Source organism: Plectrocnemia conspersa, unplaced genomic scaffold (genome assembly GCF_051122295.1).
Source record: "Plectrocnemia conspersa isolate PC_06_02 unplaced genomic scaffold, ASM5112229v1 ptg000005l, whole genome shotgun sequence".
Classification (NCBI taxonomy): domain Eukaryota; kingdom Metazoa; phylum Arthropoda; class Insecta; order Trichoptera; family Polycentropodidae; genus Plectrocnemia; species Plectrocnemia conspersa.
In genome coordinates, this window is record NW_028277169.1 from 27667752 (window position 1) to 27680033 (window position 12282).

Consider the following 12282-nt stretch of genomic DNA (forward strand, 5'->3'; position numbering starts at 1 on the left):
CGCTAAAAAGGGGAACTCTTTTGTTGTTGAAGAAAACTAGGGAAGGAGATCACGGAAGAGCGTCAAATAATTTAACCCTTCTTTGAGTAAATAATACGGGGACGACACCATTTTTTGTTCCTGTAGGGATTTCGATGCTGTACAAAGGGGAATTTTATTTTTTTTCTCATCAATAGTTATGGATAACGTTTTGTGGTTTAAAAAAATGTATCTTCCAAACACCACAATGAAATATAATTCAACTATTTTTATTAATGCTATATATAGTTTTAGAGTTTGTTTATCTAACAGATTTTTAGAAGCTGTTTGGGCACGCATACGTATTGTTCATTACTGCTTTATAATCAAAATATATTTACATTATAATTATCAATAAATATATTCTGAAATTAATCTAGTCACTATGATGTCATTTATGTATTTTAAATACCACTTGACATTTGCGGTTTTATTATAATATAGTCAGTTCAAGTACTAGTAAAGGGTAAAGAATATAGAAGACATAACATTTACAAATTAACTCAGTATAAAATGATTGGACAAGTCCAGAAAAAATAATACTTTCACTGGAAATCTGGAGCTCTATCTGAGAAAACATAGAATAGAGAATCATTATCATACAATATATTTTGTATTAATGTCATATATTTACTTGCTAAAAAATTATATGTATTTATAGATATTTTTACTAATGAAAATATAAATTATCTGGCAGGTGCTAGTAATATTATATGATTTCAATTTCATTAAAAAATACACATTTACTGTATACATAAAATGTATGTGGATCGTAGACTGATTCTATCGAAATTTTAACGCATCCATCGGATAATTATTATCAAATTTAACCCGTTATCTCACTATTGTTCCGACAAATTCCAATTTTAATCCAATAAACCGTTTTCGGTGGGCAACAATACCGCTAGTGTGTAATCCGAACCGCCGCGATACAAAGCGGCCCGTTAGTTCAACCCTTTTATCCTAACCGTAACGTTATTTCATTTCACGTCCCTTTTCGCTCTTCACGGTCACGGAAACGAAAAGAAAAAAAAACACACACACACAAATAAATACGATCTTCCCTTAACAGCCCGATAACAAAGGCGATGTAGGATATCTAATTTCTCCTGGGAGGAAATTGCCAAACACAATGATGCACCTTGAAGCGGGCCCCGCATGTTGTTGCTCCTAAAAGGGTTATATCATCGCACATGCCTTACAATTTGGCATCAATTTCTTTCGGAAACAACTCGTGAGAACTTCACAAAAAAATGTATCAATATTACAGTTAAGAAATGCGTTATTTGATACTCTGCATTTGACCAGTAATATAATTCTAAGAAAATTAATCATTCATTCATTAAATTTGCGGAGAAATTGTATATCGTATTACAGCGCGGTTGGAAATATAAAATTTCATTATCAATTCAATCTTTTGATACTAAATAAATTATTAATCTTTTTCGCAAAAATAAAAAGAATGCCGAAACCAGGGATCGAACCAGGGACCTTTAGATCTTCAGTCTAACGCTCTCCCAACTGAGCTATTTCGGCTGATATGTACTCACTATCGATGTTTAAAAATAATATTATTGTTTAAGAGTTAATTGTTAAGGTCAATGTGCTATCAATATTATCAGTATATATTTTTTTATTAATTTAATTTAGCATATGCCGCTGCGCGTCCGGGCGTAAATTGATTTCGAGGTTAAGAATAAAAAAAACAAGGATTTTATTAAGGGATTGAATAGGGTCCGAAACAAAGGATAACCCTTCACGGGTGCAACGTGCAATTTACCCTTTACTCATATGGTTTTTCTATAAAGCCGCTGCTGCTGTCTTTTGTGATCGTATAAATGCAAAGATGATCGTCTTTATAGTGATCCCCTAGTTTTAAAGGAAGACAATCCCAAATCAAGATTTTAAATAAAATAAAAATTCTCTTTCATTTTATTGGCTTACTATTTAAATAAGCAAAAAAATACGTACTAAATTTTAATTTTAACTAGACCTAAAAAACATTTTGTATGACTAAAACATCTTGACTATCTTGTAACTAATATTGCAATTATATTAGTAATTAATATCAGGTAGATTATCTAGCAAGGCAATCTACTAATCGTGTTAAAAATATAATAATTAATACATCCAACAGATGTACATTATGGAGTGTTTAACATTGAACAGGTAAATATCTTCACACAACAACTGCGTGTCATAACAGTTGCAAAAAATGGCAATGCTCTCGTGAGAAAATCATAAAAAAAGTTTTTTTAAAGACACCGTGGGGTGAGGATGCTTTGTATTTTTTTTTTACAAAAAAATAGGAAGTAATCCGTTATAGCGTAAAGGGTTAAACTTTTGATTCGCGTTGCGCAAGTCACCTTCGGCTCATTCCGCCCATTTACCATTTAACCCGAAAGCTCGAGTGGGGTTTATTATGCCCGGAGAACGCATCTGTTATCCGCTGTGTCACTCTAAATATCCTGTAGTATTTTTTCAATTGCAAAAAAGTCAATAGTTGATTTTAAACCATATAAAATATTAATGATCCTTGGTATGATTGATGGTGAAATATATTAAACAGACCATTGAAAATTTGTATTGAAATGGTTTTCGTATTAGATTACAATTGAAGTTGTATCGGATTATTATTATTTCTCGTTTCTAGTTTATCATTGGTTAGCACGAGTCCGTCCCATAAGAACACACTCGGTAAAACTCTACCGTTGTCATATTTACACCTCAACAAGTCCTTTGCGCTTATCTCCTCTCCACAGGCATTGTGTGTATTTAAATTCGGTGCAAAAATACGGGAATGTGTAGCCAGGGGAATAGCCGAAATGTTGACCGGGAGAAGAAACAAACCCCCTTCGAAGAAGGGCTGAAGAAAATTCAATGTGCGTGAACGTATCACGCCCGGTTGATCTTAATAATGTTTTCCTAAAAATTACTCTCTATTCTTAAATAAACTATTTGATACTTGCTCGAGTGCTTATCTTTAATTACTGAATTTGAGGATTGTATTTTTAATCATATTATATTTAACTTTGAAAATAACCTCATTATAATGTGTGTTTTACGATTACGGTCATAAATAGCAAAGAATCTTTATCGTATATTATTTTAATATAAATTTTGTATATTCCAATCCTATATGTCTCTAAAATGAATATAAAAATTTATCATATAGTGAACCGGAATACTACTTTCACAAAATTGTGGGTCAGAAATACTAGTTCTAAAAAGGTAAATTTTAACTTGCAGACTAAAATATTATTAAATAAACAATAAAAACAGTCTAAGAAGTATTTTTTTAAATTAATAATATCTTGTATTATATTAATAGTAATTTCTATACATTTTTCTAAGAAGAAGCAAAATAAATTATTGATAAAATATACTTCCTACTTATGTTGTTAATACCCTAAAACATATTTGTATACGACGATATTTCCTCATAGATAATACTTTAAAAATCATAGAAAAACATTACTAAATTACCAAATAACATAGTTATATCAAAGAAATAACATTTAAAACATACATAATAATGTTAAGCTCAATACATAGACAAATATATATGTTATTCGTTCATATGTTAGTAAATATATAATTTATATTAAACACAGAAGTTAAATCTTGTACAAAATTATGTGCTACTCATACATACGTAAAAATAAAAATAAATTTTGCCATGCATGCGATATTTTAAGAGGGGTCCGAAAAATGTAATCCGCAATTCACCCCCAGCAATTTCTAGCTTACAAATGATCACTAGCATATTTTATCACCAGGCAATTAATTTATTATTGTTATTTTTAGAATTGAGTGCAGCTACAAATTAATATTTATGCTATATTATATATATTTTATTATAATAGATTTTTTCACTATTTTTGTGATACATTTAACTATTAAAATACATAATCTACCTATTTACTAAATTACATATTTCCATACACCTATTTTTTTAATTTCAGTGTTTTCTCTTATAGTTCAGAAAATACTAAAAATATGATGATCATAGCTTAAGGCAGAAACTTAAATAAAAAAAAACATTGTATCATTTGATGAAACTCATCTCATTGCTCCAAGATGGTAAAATATGCTAGCGATCATTCATAGGCTATAAATTGTTTATGCAATCAATTGACGCGGCGGTAAACTACTAACGATTAATTGCTGGCGGTGAATTCTAAACTCCCTAAAAATATCACATAGTTTTTTTCCTTGCTCAAATTTTTTAAAACTACTAGTATCAAATCAGATCCTTATAGTTTTTAAATTTTCAATGCATATTCTACCCCATATTTTAATATATGCAAGTTATTTTTCATTTGTTATGGCTTCTCTATAGTAAATTTGATTAACATGCAGTTAGTAAAGTAGCATATAATGCTTATAATATTTTAACAAGTTGTTTTTGTAAAAGAATCACTACCATAATGTACATAAAATGCAACTCAAAAATAAAATAAAAAACGAAAGCAAGTAACATGTAAATGCAGTAATATGAACGATAAATTAATATTTACAGTAAAATTTAAGTGGACTCATCGTATCTTTTATTAATTTAGTGCTAAATAAACGGCCCTGTATTATATGTATATATATTTATATTGTATGTACACGTTCATATGTGTGTGTTTGAAAGTAAAATTTGATCTTGGCCCAGCGGATAAATCCTTCTTTTGACGTGAACATAATCGCAGTGCGGTTCATTTTGTCGTGAATAGGAAAACCTTATTAAAAAAGCAGTCATCAGGGATGTGCTATTGAATATTTAAATAGGGTGGAGAATGAACGAAAAAAATTGGTACGTACGTGCCACAAAAGGGTTGGGCCGAATTACGCGCACCCCAGGGGTATCCAGACCCCACGAGGCCAAAAAACTCACGACATGTGGGTCATTTAGATATGACGTTTTTTATGAATATTTTAAACTTTCAAAATACTATTAATCTTAATTATTTAATTCTGGAATTGTAACAAATCGAGCGCATCATACAATTTTCAATAATAATTTAAAAAGATGGTATGTTACGCTCTATTTATTTTTAACTTGAATTAAGATTTGTTCCATATATATAACTCACAGTTTTGAAAGCACTGTTCCTTATTATTGTAACAATTTCGCACCAGGGTCTCTCTCTATCAAATAATCGATTATTCAAACAGTCCCATCGATTTTTATACACGCCAAAAAAATGCTCCATTGTAAACTTTAAAATTCGCCCCATAGATTTTTTTATGTCAACCCCTTCAACCCTTCCGTGTCTGTTTGGTGACGAACGTGATCTTTCCAGTGAATCGCGGGCTTAAAAATAGCTCATTGTTGAGCAAGCATTTATTTTTTTTGCATGTGGTGGATTTTGCTAAAAAGTTAAGAGCACTCAGTAAGTTTCGGGATGTGAGACGGTGTAGTTAGCTACGCTTAATTTTGGTAATTTTAAACTTAAAAAAAACAGTGAGAGTGAAATAATGTGTGAACCTCAGTGACAAATGTGTATAATTGTATAATGTGCAATGTATTTAATACAAAAATGTGTTTATCTATTATGATAGTGATAGAACTATTATCGATGCCTTAAGAAGTAAATATTCCAACTCTACTTTTGGGTAAAAATGACTTAACAATGTCATCTTGAACATTTAATCGAAATAAACATGCTCAAAATACTCTAATTAAACACTAGAAACTTGAGATATTGTTTGATTTTCTTATTTTCAAGTTGTCTATTTAGTTTTTTATTTCTCCTCTAAAGTTGTCAAATATGGAGTTAGCAAATTTACATTTTAATTCATCGATAAAATAAACTTGACTATTTCTGTATTCTACGTTCAAAGAATATAAATAATGTGTACATACAAAACTGCATATTATTTAATTTTTCATTTTTTGATAAGTACGTTTAGTATTTGTTTATTTACAGATATCTAGTATAAAGAAAAAAATATAATATCATATTTTGCAAGCAATTAAAAAAAACTGTGTTGTTCATTACATACTCATATTTTATATGTATTAAGAAATAGTATTCTTAAATTAATTTTAATGATATAGAAAAATTAAAAAATATTTTTAATGCAACTTTTCTTAAAGATGATATTTTGCCTCAGTCCTAAACATTTTATTATAAATAGGGAATAAATTAAATGTGTACCGAATTAAAATTTAAATCCTGTTCTTCAATAAATAATGAATATGAAAAATACTTGTGAGATACGAAATTATGATAATTTGCGTTACTAAAATAATAACGATTACCATTGTTTTAGAAATACATGTATGCTCGATACATATTAGGTTATTTTATTTTGAACATAAAATATTTTTGGGGGACAAATACATTTTTTTAATTTATGATTCAGTTAGCATTTTCTATTTTTGGAAATATAATAGAGTAGCAATAAATAAATATAAATATCAATAAATGTATATAGAATTAAATATGGCCTAAAATTTAATAAAGATTTACTATTTTTGAGAAAACATTTTAACTAAACAGTTAAACACAAGCTTTTTATTTACATATCCAAGTTAAAAAGTTGAAAAATAGTATATTAAATATTTTATCAGGTCCATTTTAGGTAGATATTTGACAAAAAAAATGTGTTCTACAGCTAAGTTACTTAATTGTATTCGTTTTAATTTTTTTAAATACAAAATTATTAAAGCGATTATTTTTTATTGATTCAATATTTTTTATTAGAATTTATTAAAATATAAATATATATTTTGGATGTAGTAATTTTATTGTAACTACCATAATTGATATTAGTATTTTTTTAATGAAATTAACATAAAAGGAAGTTATGGTTTAAATCTGGCAATTAAATGAGCTTTCAATTTTGTATAAATTGTTAATTTTTTTAAATATCAGAATATGCAGTCCAGGCGTGTTTTAATACTAAAATTTATTTCAGGATTGCCTTATATTTTTTTTCATTATTATACAATAATACCTCAATAAAGGTAAGCCTGTTAGACTAAATATAATTTTTAAATAATAAATTAAAATAATAATGAAGCTAATATAAGTGAAAAAAATTAATGTTGATTTTCTAAGCCCTGTCCATGCTACTTTAACAATAAATTTGTATACATAATAAGGCTTGCTTTGCAAGGGCGAGGGTTTTGGATCACATTAACCCCGCTGGAGCTTATTTTTTGTCATGGAGATCACATCTGATTCGACTCACTCGATGGGATATCTACAATATGTATTATTGATCTGACGTCGGCAAATGAAAGATGGCGGGGATTTTCGCAATTTTTACGGTCGTCTACTGTTTTTATGGTCGTCTGCAGTGTTGCACCGGCTCCGTGACGGGAATATCCTATGCGATTTTTACGGGGATTTAGCAATAAGTTTGATACATACATTGTCGGGGTGTTTTCGAAGGTTACGATTCGAAAATTTACGATTTCCAATGATGTCACATTAGAAAATATGACGGGTGGGCTGACGGAAATGAGCGATGAAATTTTATTATGACTTGGATATAATGGTATTTTATTTTAATGGTTATACAAAATTTGATAAAATAATAATAATATGCATCAGAATCATAATAAATTACTATCAAAATCAAAACTATTTACTAATATAAATTAAGGGTTTTTATTCAATAATTTATGATACTAAACGAAAAAGAAAATATCAGACTACTTAAAAACTCCTATATATTTTTTAGAGTATGTCTAGAGGCAAAAAGTAACTTCAGCGGGGTTAATATGATCGAAAGCCCTCGCCCTTGTAACGTGGCCTTATTACCGAAATAAATGTATTGTAAAAGTAGCCTTTGCCTGGGCGGCGGGTAATATCGACGGGATTTACTCGGAGGATACACCCTCAGAGGGTGGGAGATTGGGGGAGGAATGTTTTAGAATGAATAAAATAAATCATAATGCATAACACACCCTTCGGACACCCCCTTTCCATTTCGGCAGATGCGTAGGGGGGACGCGCGTGACCCCATGGACACTATGGAATGTTGCAACGCTGATCGAATTCTGGCAATGGCTTCTGGATACAATATGGTAATTTTATTCGGCGGCAAACTTTGATCAATGAATGCGACTCTAACAAGAAGACCCTATTTTTAATGCAAAGTTGCAATGTGAACATGTTGTAAGAAGGCGAATTGGACGAGACAAAAATATATTGTACCCATTATATAATAAAACGAGGTATTATTTTAAATATATTTTACAATATAATAACCTAAGCCTTATTGTAAGAATCTAATTATCAGTTACTTTTGATTCTGGCGAAGAGCAATAAATGAATTACAGTTTAGAGTTAAATCTAGGCTTTATTTCCTTATAAAAATAATATATTTTAATTTGTGTGTTTTTAACATTCTTATCATAATTATGTATAATGATAAAAAATAATCGTTTTTTTATTGCATATGTATAATAACAACGCATATAATTTAATTGCCCTATTTATTATATAATATATGTTGATATTTTACGTCAATAAATAATAATTAAGTTTAAATAATATAGATATAATTAAATGACGGATATTTTTTTAAAAGTAGTTTTTTTTAATATATTACTAATGGAAAATATAATACTTTATATTTATGAACTTGATGAAATTGTTGTATTAATTAATAACCGGCAATTATGAATTCTGTCTAAGCTATTATAATATTGTTGTTTTTCATAAAATAAGCCTATTTAAAATAAATATATACTGTTATTTTACATAACATAAAATATTTAAACTTTAAAATCATTATTGAAATATGTTCTCTTTTACTTACAACTATACGGATATCTATATTTATTTTGCTCTTATTATTTTAACTTATAAATACACGAATGTTATTCGTTACTACCGTTAAATTCATTATTTTGTAATATAAAGTACTTACTCAAACTATATTAAAGGATTGTATAAAATTATTAATTAAAACATAGGTTTCATGACCTCGCTAATTAAATAATTACAATTAAAATAAATACATAGCTTTATAATTGATATAGTATGTATTTACAATATAATATATATTTACTCTATTAATAATATAATAATATATATTGTACGTTCCTTATTAGACTTGCAAATACATTAATTTATTTATTGTAAACTACTAAGTAAGTAGTGGGATAATAGACCTAAATCAAAGTCTTTAAATCAGTGACATTTATATAAATTACAATCAATTGATGTCATAACCTAGCTCGATTTATTTTATTTATTTATCTCTGAGATTAGGAAAATCTAGGAAACCGTAATATGTAATGATCGATCGAAATATAATTTAATAATAATAACACGATTGAAATTGAAAAAATTTACACCACTGCCCATTTATTTTTGCTATACAATAATTATATATTGTAGATTTATCGCAGCAATTAGATAAATTAAAGTAAAAAATCACTTCAATAAGAAATTTTGTTTTAAATATTTTTAATTTAACAAAAAAATCTACGACTTATAATCTTTCATTGACGGAAATATAACATTAATTTCCCTTAGCTTCAGTGATATACATTAATTAATTGTAAACTAGAATAATAGTTTTGTATGTAGCTTTTTTGTTTCCTCATTTTTTGTTCAGGATTTGATTAATTACGTATTTTTTCAGTTATTTGTCATCATAATTTGTGTGTTTCAATAACGTCGAGATCACCATATATTAAATTTTATATATGTAATTCGACTAAGAATATTCAATTCAGGATTTTTATATTTAGAACAAAACTATTTTTTAATAAATTGCCATTATATGTACATACTTTTACATATACATACATAAAAAATTTGCAATTAGGGAAATAGAATAAATCCTCAAATAAAGCCTTAACTCCTTAGATGTAGATCTAGCTATTGCAGCCTCTAGAGGTGCAGAATAGGAATTTTATTCTGACGTTATTATTTCAAACGTTTTTTTAATGCTATTGGTTTTTCATGTTAACCGACTTTTTTGATAAAAATATGTCATAATACACACGACTAAGTTTATTGCGCAGCTTAAAATATACACACTCACATTTACTGAAAATGTGTAGAATATTTAAAATTAGCACATAAAAAAAATGTTAAAAACCATTTTTTATAAAATCAATATATTATACGGTGTTTTATTTTAAAACAATTACATAGTTAACATACTCTTGCTATGAATGTCTTTTCATTAGCTAGTTCTAGTCATTCGCAATATTTATAAGGAAATGTTTAAATGCCGTAATATATCATTAAACATAAGACAACAGACTGATTAAATCATTGTTTTGGAATTCACTACTTTTTTTAATATAAAAATATGTTATTGCATACAAGCAAAATTTTTTTTGTAGATTACAAAACTACAAGTGTATTTTAAAATATATAAAAATCAGTTAACATGTATTTTATTCCTCTTTCTTTGAAACTACAGCAGACTCAATAACACTAGAAATATAATTAAAAAACTATACATCAGTAGATAAGGAATATAAAAAGCTATACTTTTATTAGTTAGTTGTGGTATTAAAAAAATGCATTTTAACTCTAGAAAAATGTTAATAAACCCATATTAGCTCTATATCAGTATTTTATTGATCATTTAAACAGCAATACCAATGCACGTATTACCTAAAAATATAAAAATTCTAAACATTATTAAATTATTTTCATCGGCGTCCCTTTAATGGCGCCGTATACCTGCCACCGCGGCCGCAATAACTGGCCACTTTTTTCGCGTCATCCGCACCCCCATCTCGTTTCCACCCCCACCCTCCATCCACAAAAATCCCGTGTGTCTCCCTTACTCCCCGTGTGCGGCTGGTCTGACCCTCCCACCGTTGTGGGTCAGAACCCTCTCTCGGTCCACCCGATTCTCATACCTATAAACCGGATTATACAGCACATTACGCTTGATATTGCCTCGCAGGAAACTGTCCACCCCCCATAAATTTTTATGTCGCCGGAGTGGGGGGAGTGATATTTAACGCCGAATCCACATTAAATGATATATTTCTGGGCCCCGATGTCGTTATTTTGCCCACACGGATATACCTAGTTATGGGCGTGTGTATACTGGCGGATGGCTGTTACGCTAATAACACCCTGGATACGAAAGATGTTTTTTTATTTTGTGTGTTTTGATATTAAATAATACATATTTTATAATATATGCAAAAATAGAATACTAAGCTACTTATATACGTTATAAAATAAATCATTGTTAATAACAATCATCTAAATTTAACCTAATATTTTTTGGAAAAAAAAAGTATGAAATATACTTGAATGATATTTTAATTTATTGTTGAGATGTTTTTCTACTCTTATGTTTTAAATGAACTAATAGTTTTTTTTCTTTAAATCACTCATCTGTAAATTTTACTTTATATAGATGCACAAGTATACGCAATGATGATCATTGTGTATTGCACAAAAAAACGTTAAATAAATAAATTATAATTAATATGAAAATATCCCAACTCCATTTATAGTGCATGAAAATTGTAATGAGTGAAACATTTTTTTTTATCTATTCTATATATTTTGCTGCAACATTATTGGCGTTAATTTAATAGAAAACAACGAAGTAAACACAATCAACAACTACAAATTAGTAGTATACAGCTTACAATCAGTAGATGTCACATATTCAGCACGGAATTCATCCGTGAAATTAACAAAATCCAAGAAAACCTAATATGTCATGATTGATTAAAATTGTAATTATATAATAATCACTATTTCCAATCTCTAAGACACGACAGAAATAATAAAAACACTGGGTTCCGTATGAGATTCATTAGGTATTAGTTACCGACTGTGTTTTATTCATACAATACATAATCAATAATACAGAAAAATCTAGGTACAATTATTTTGTATATTTTTATTATTTTTTAACCACAAGAAAGCATTTTTTCAAATATATGTACTTCTAAATCTGTGGATATATCGTTTTTCAAATATAAGTAAAGGAATATTTTCTGAACGTGAATAAGTTTTAAGCAATCATTCTTCAATGTCACGTTAAATTTTGAAGCAACCATTTTTATTGGTAAGTCTGGATTCGTGTCTTGAATTTTCCATACACAAATGGATAAATTAAAAGTGATACATTATTTCATTATTTGACACATTCAATAAAATTAGACTTAAATGAATTTTTCTATGTATAATATATATAACCGTTGCTTTTGAAAGTCCATTTATTCATACATTGAGATACTTAAGAGCTTGCGTTTGAATCAACCTAAAAATATTGGCAAACAATAATCAATTCATGTAAAATGTTATTGAAACTATAAAT

The 12282-nt window shown here is 28.3% G+C and overlaps 1 non-coding gene across 1 annotated transcript; it reads right to left on the minus strand.

The window, feature by feature from the left end:
- Window positions 1–1481: 1481 nt before the first annotated feature.
- On the minus strand, window positions 1482–1554 carry TRNAF-GAA (transfer RNA phenylalanine (anticodon GAA)). Its single transcript has one exon. It is a non-coding gene; the product is annotated as a tRNA-Phe (tRNA).
- Between the last annotated feature and the right edge of the window lie 10728 nt (window positions 1555–12282).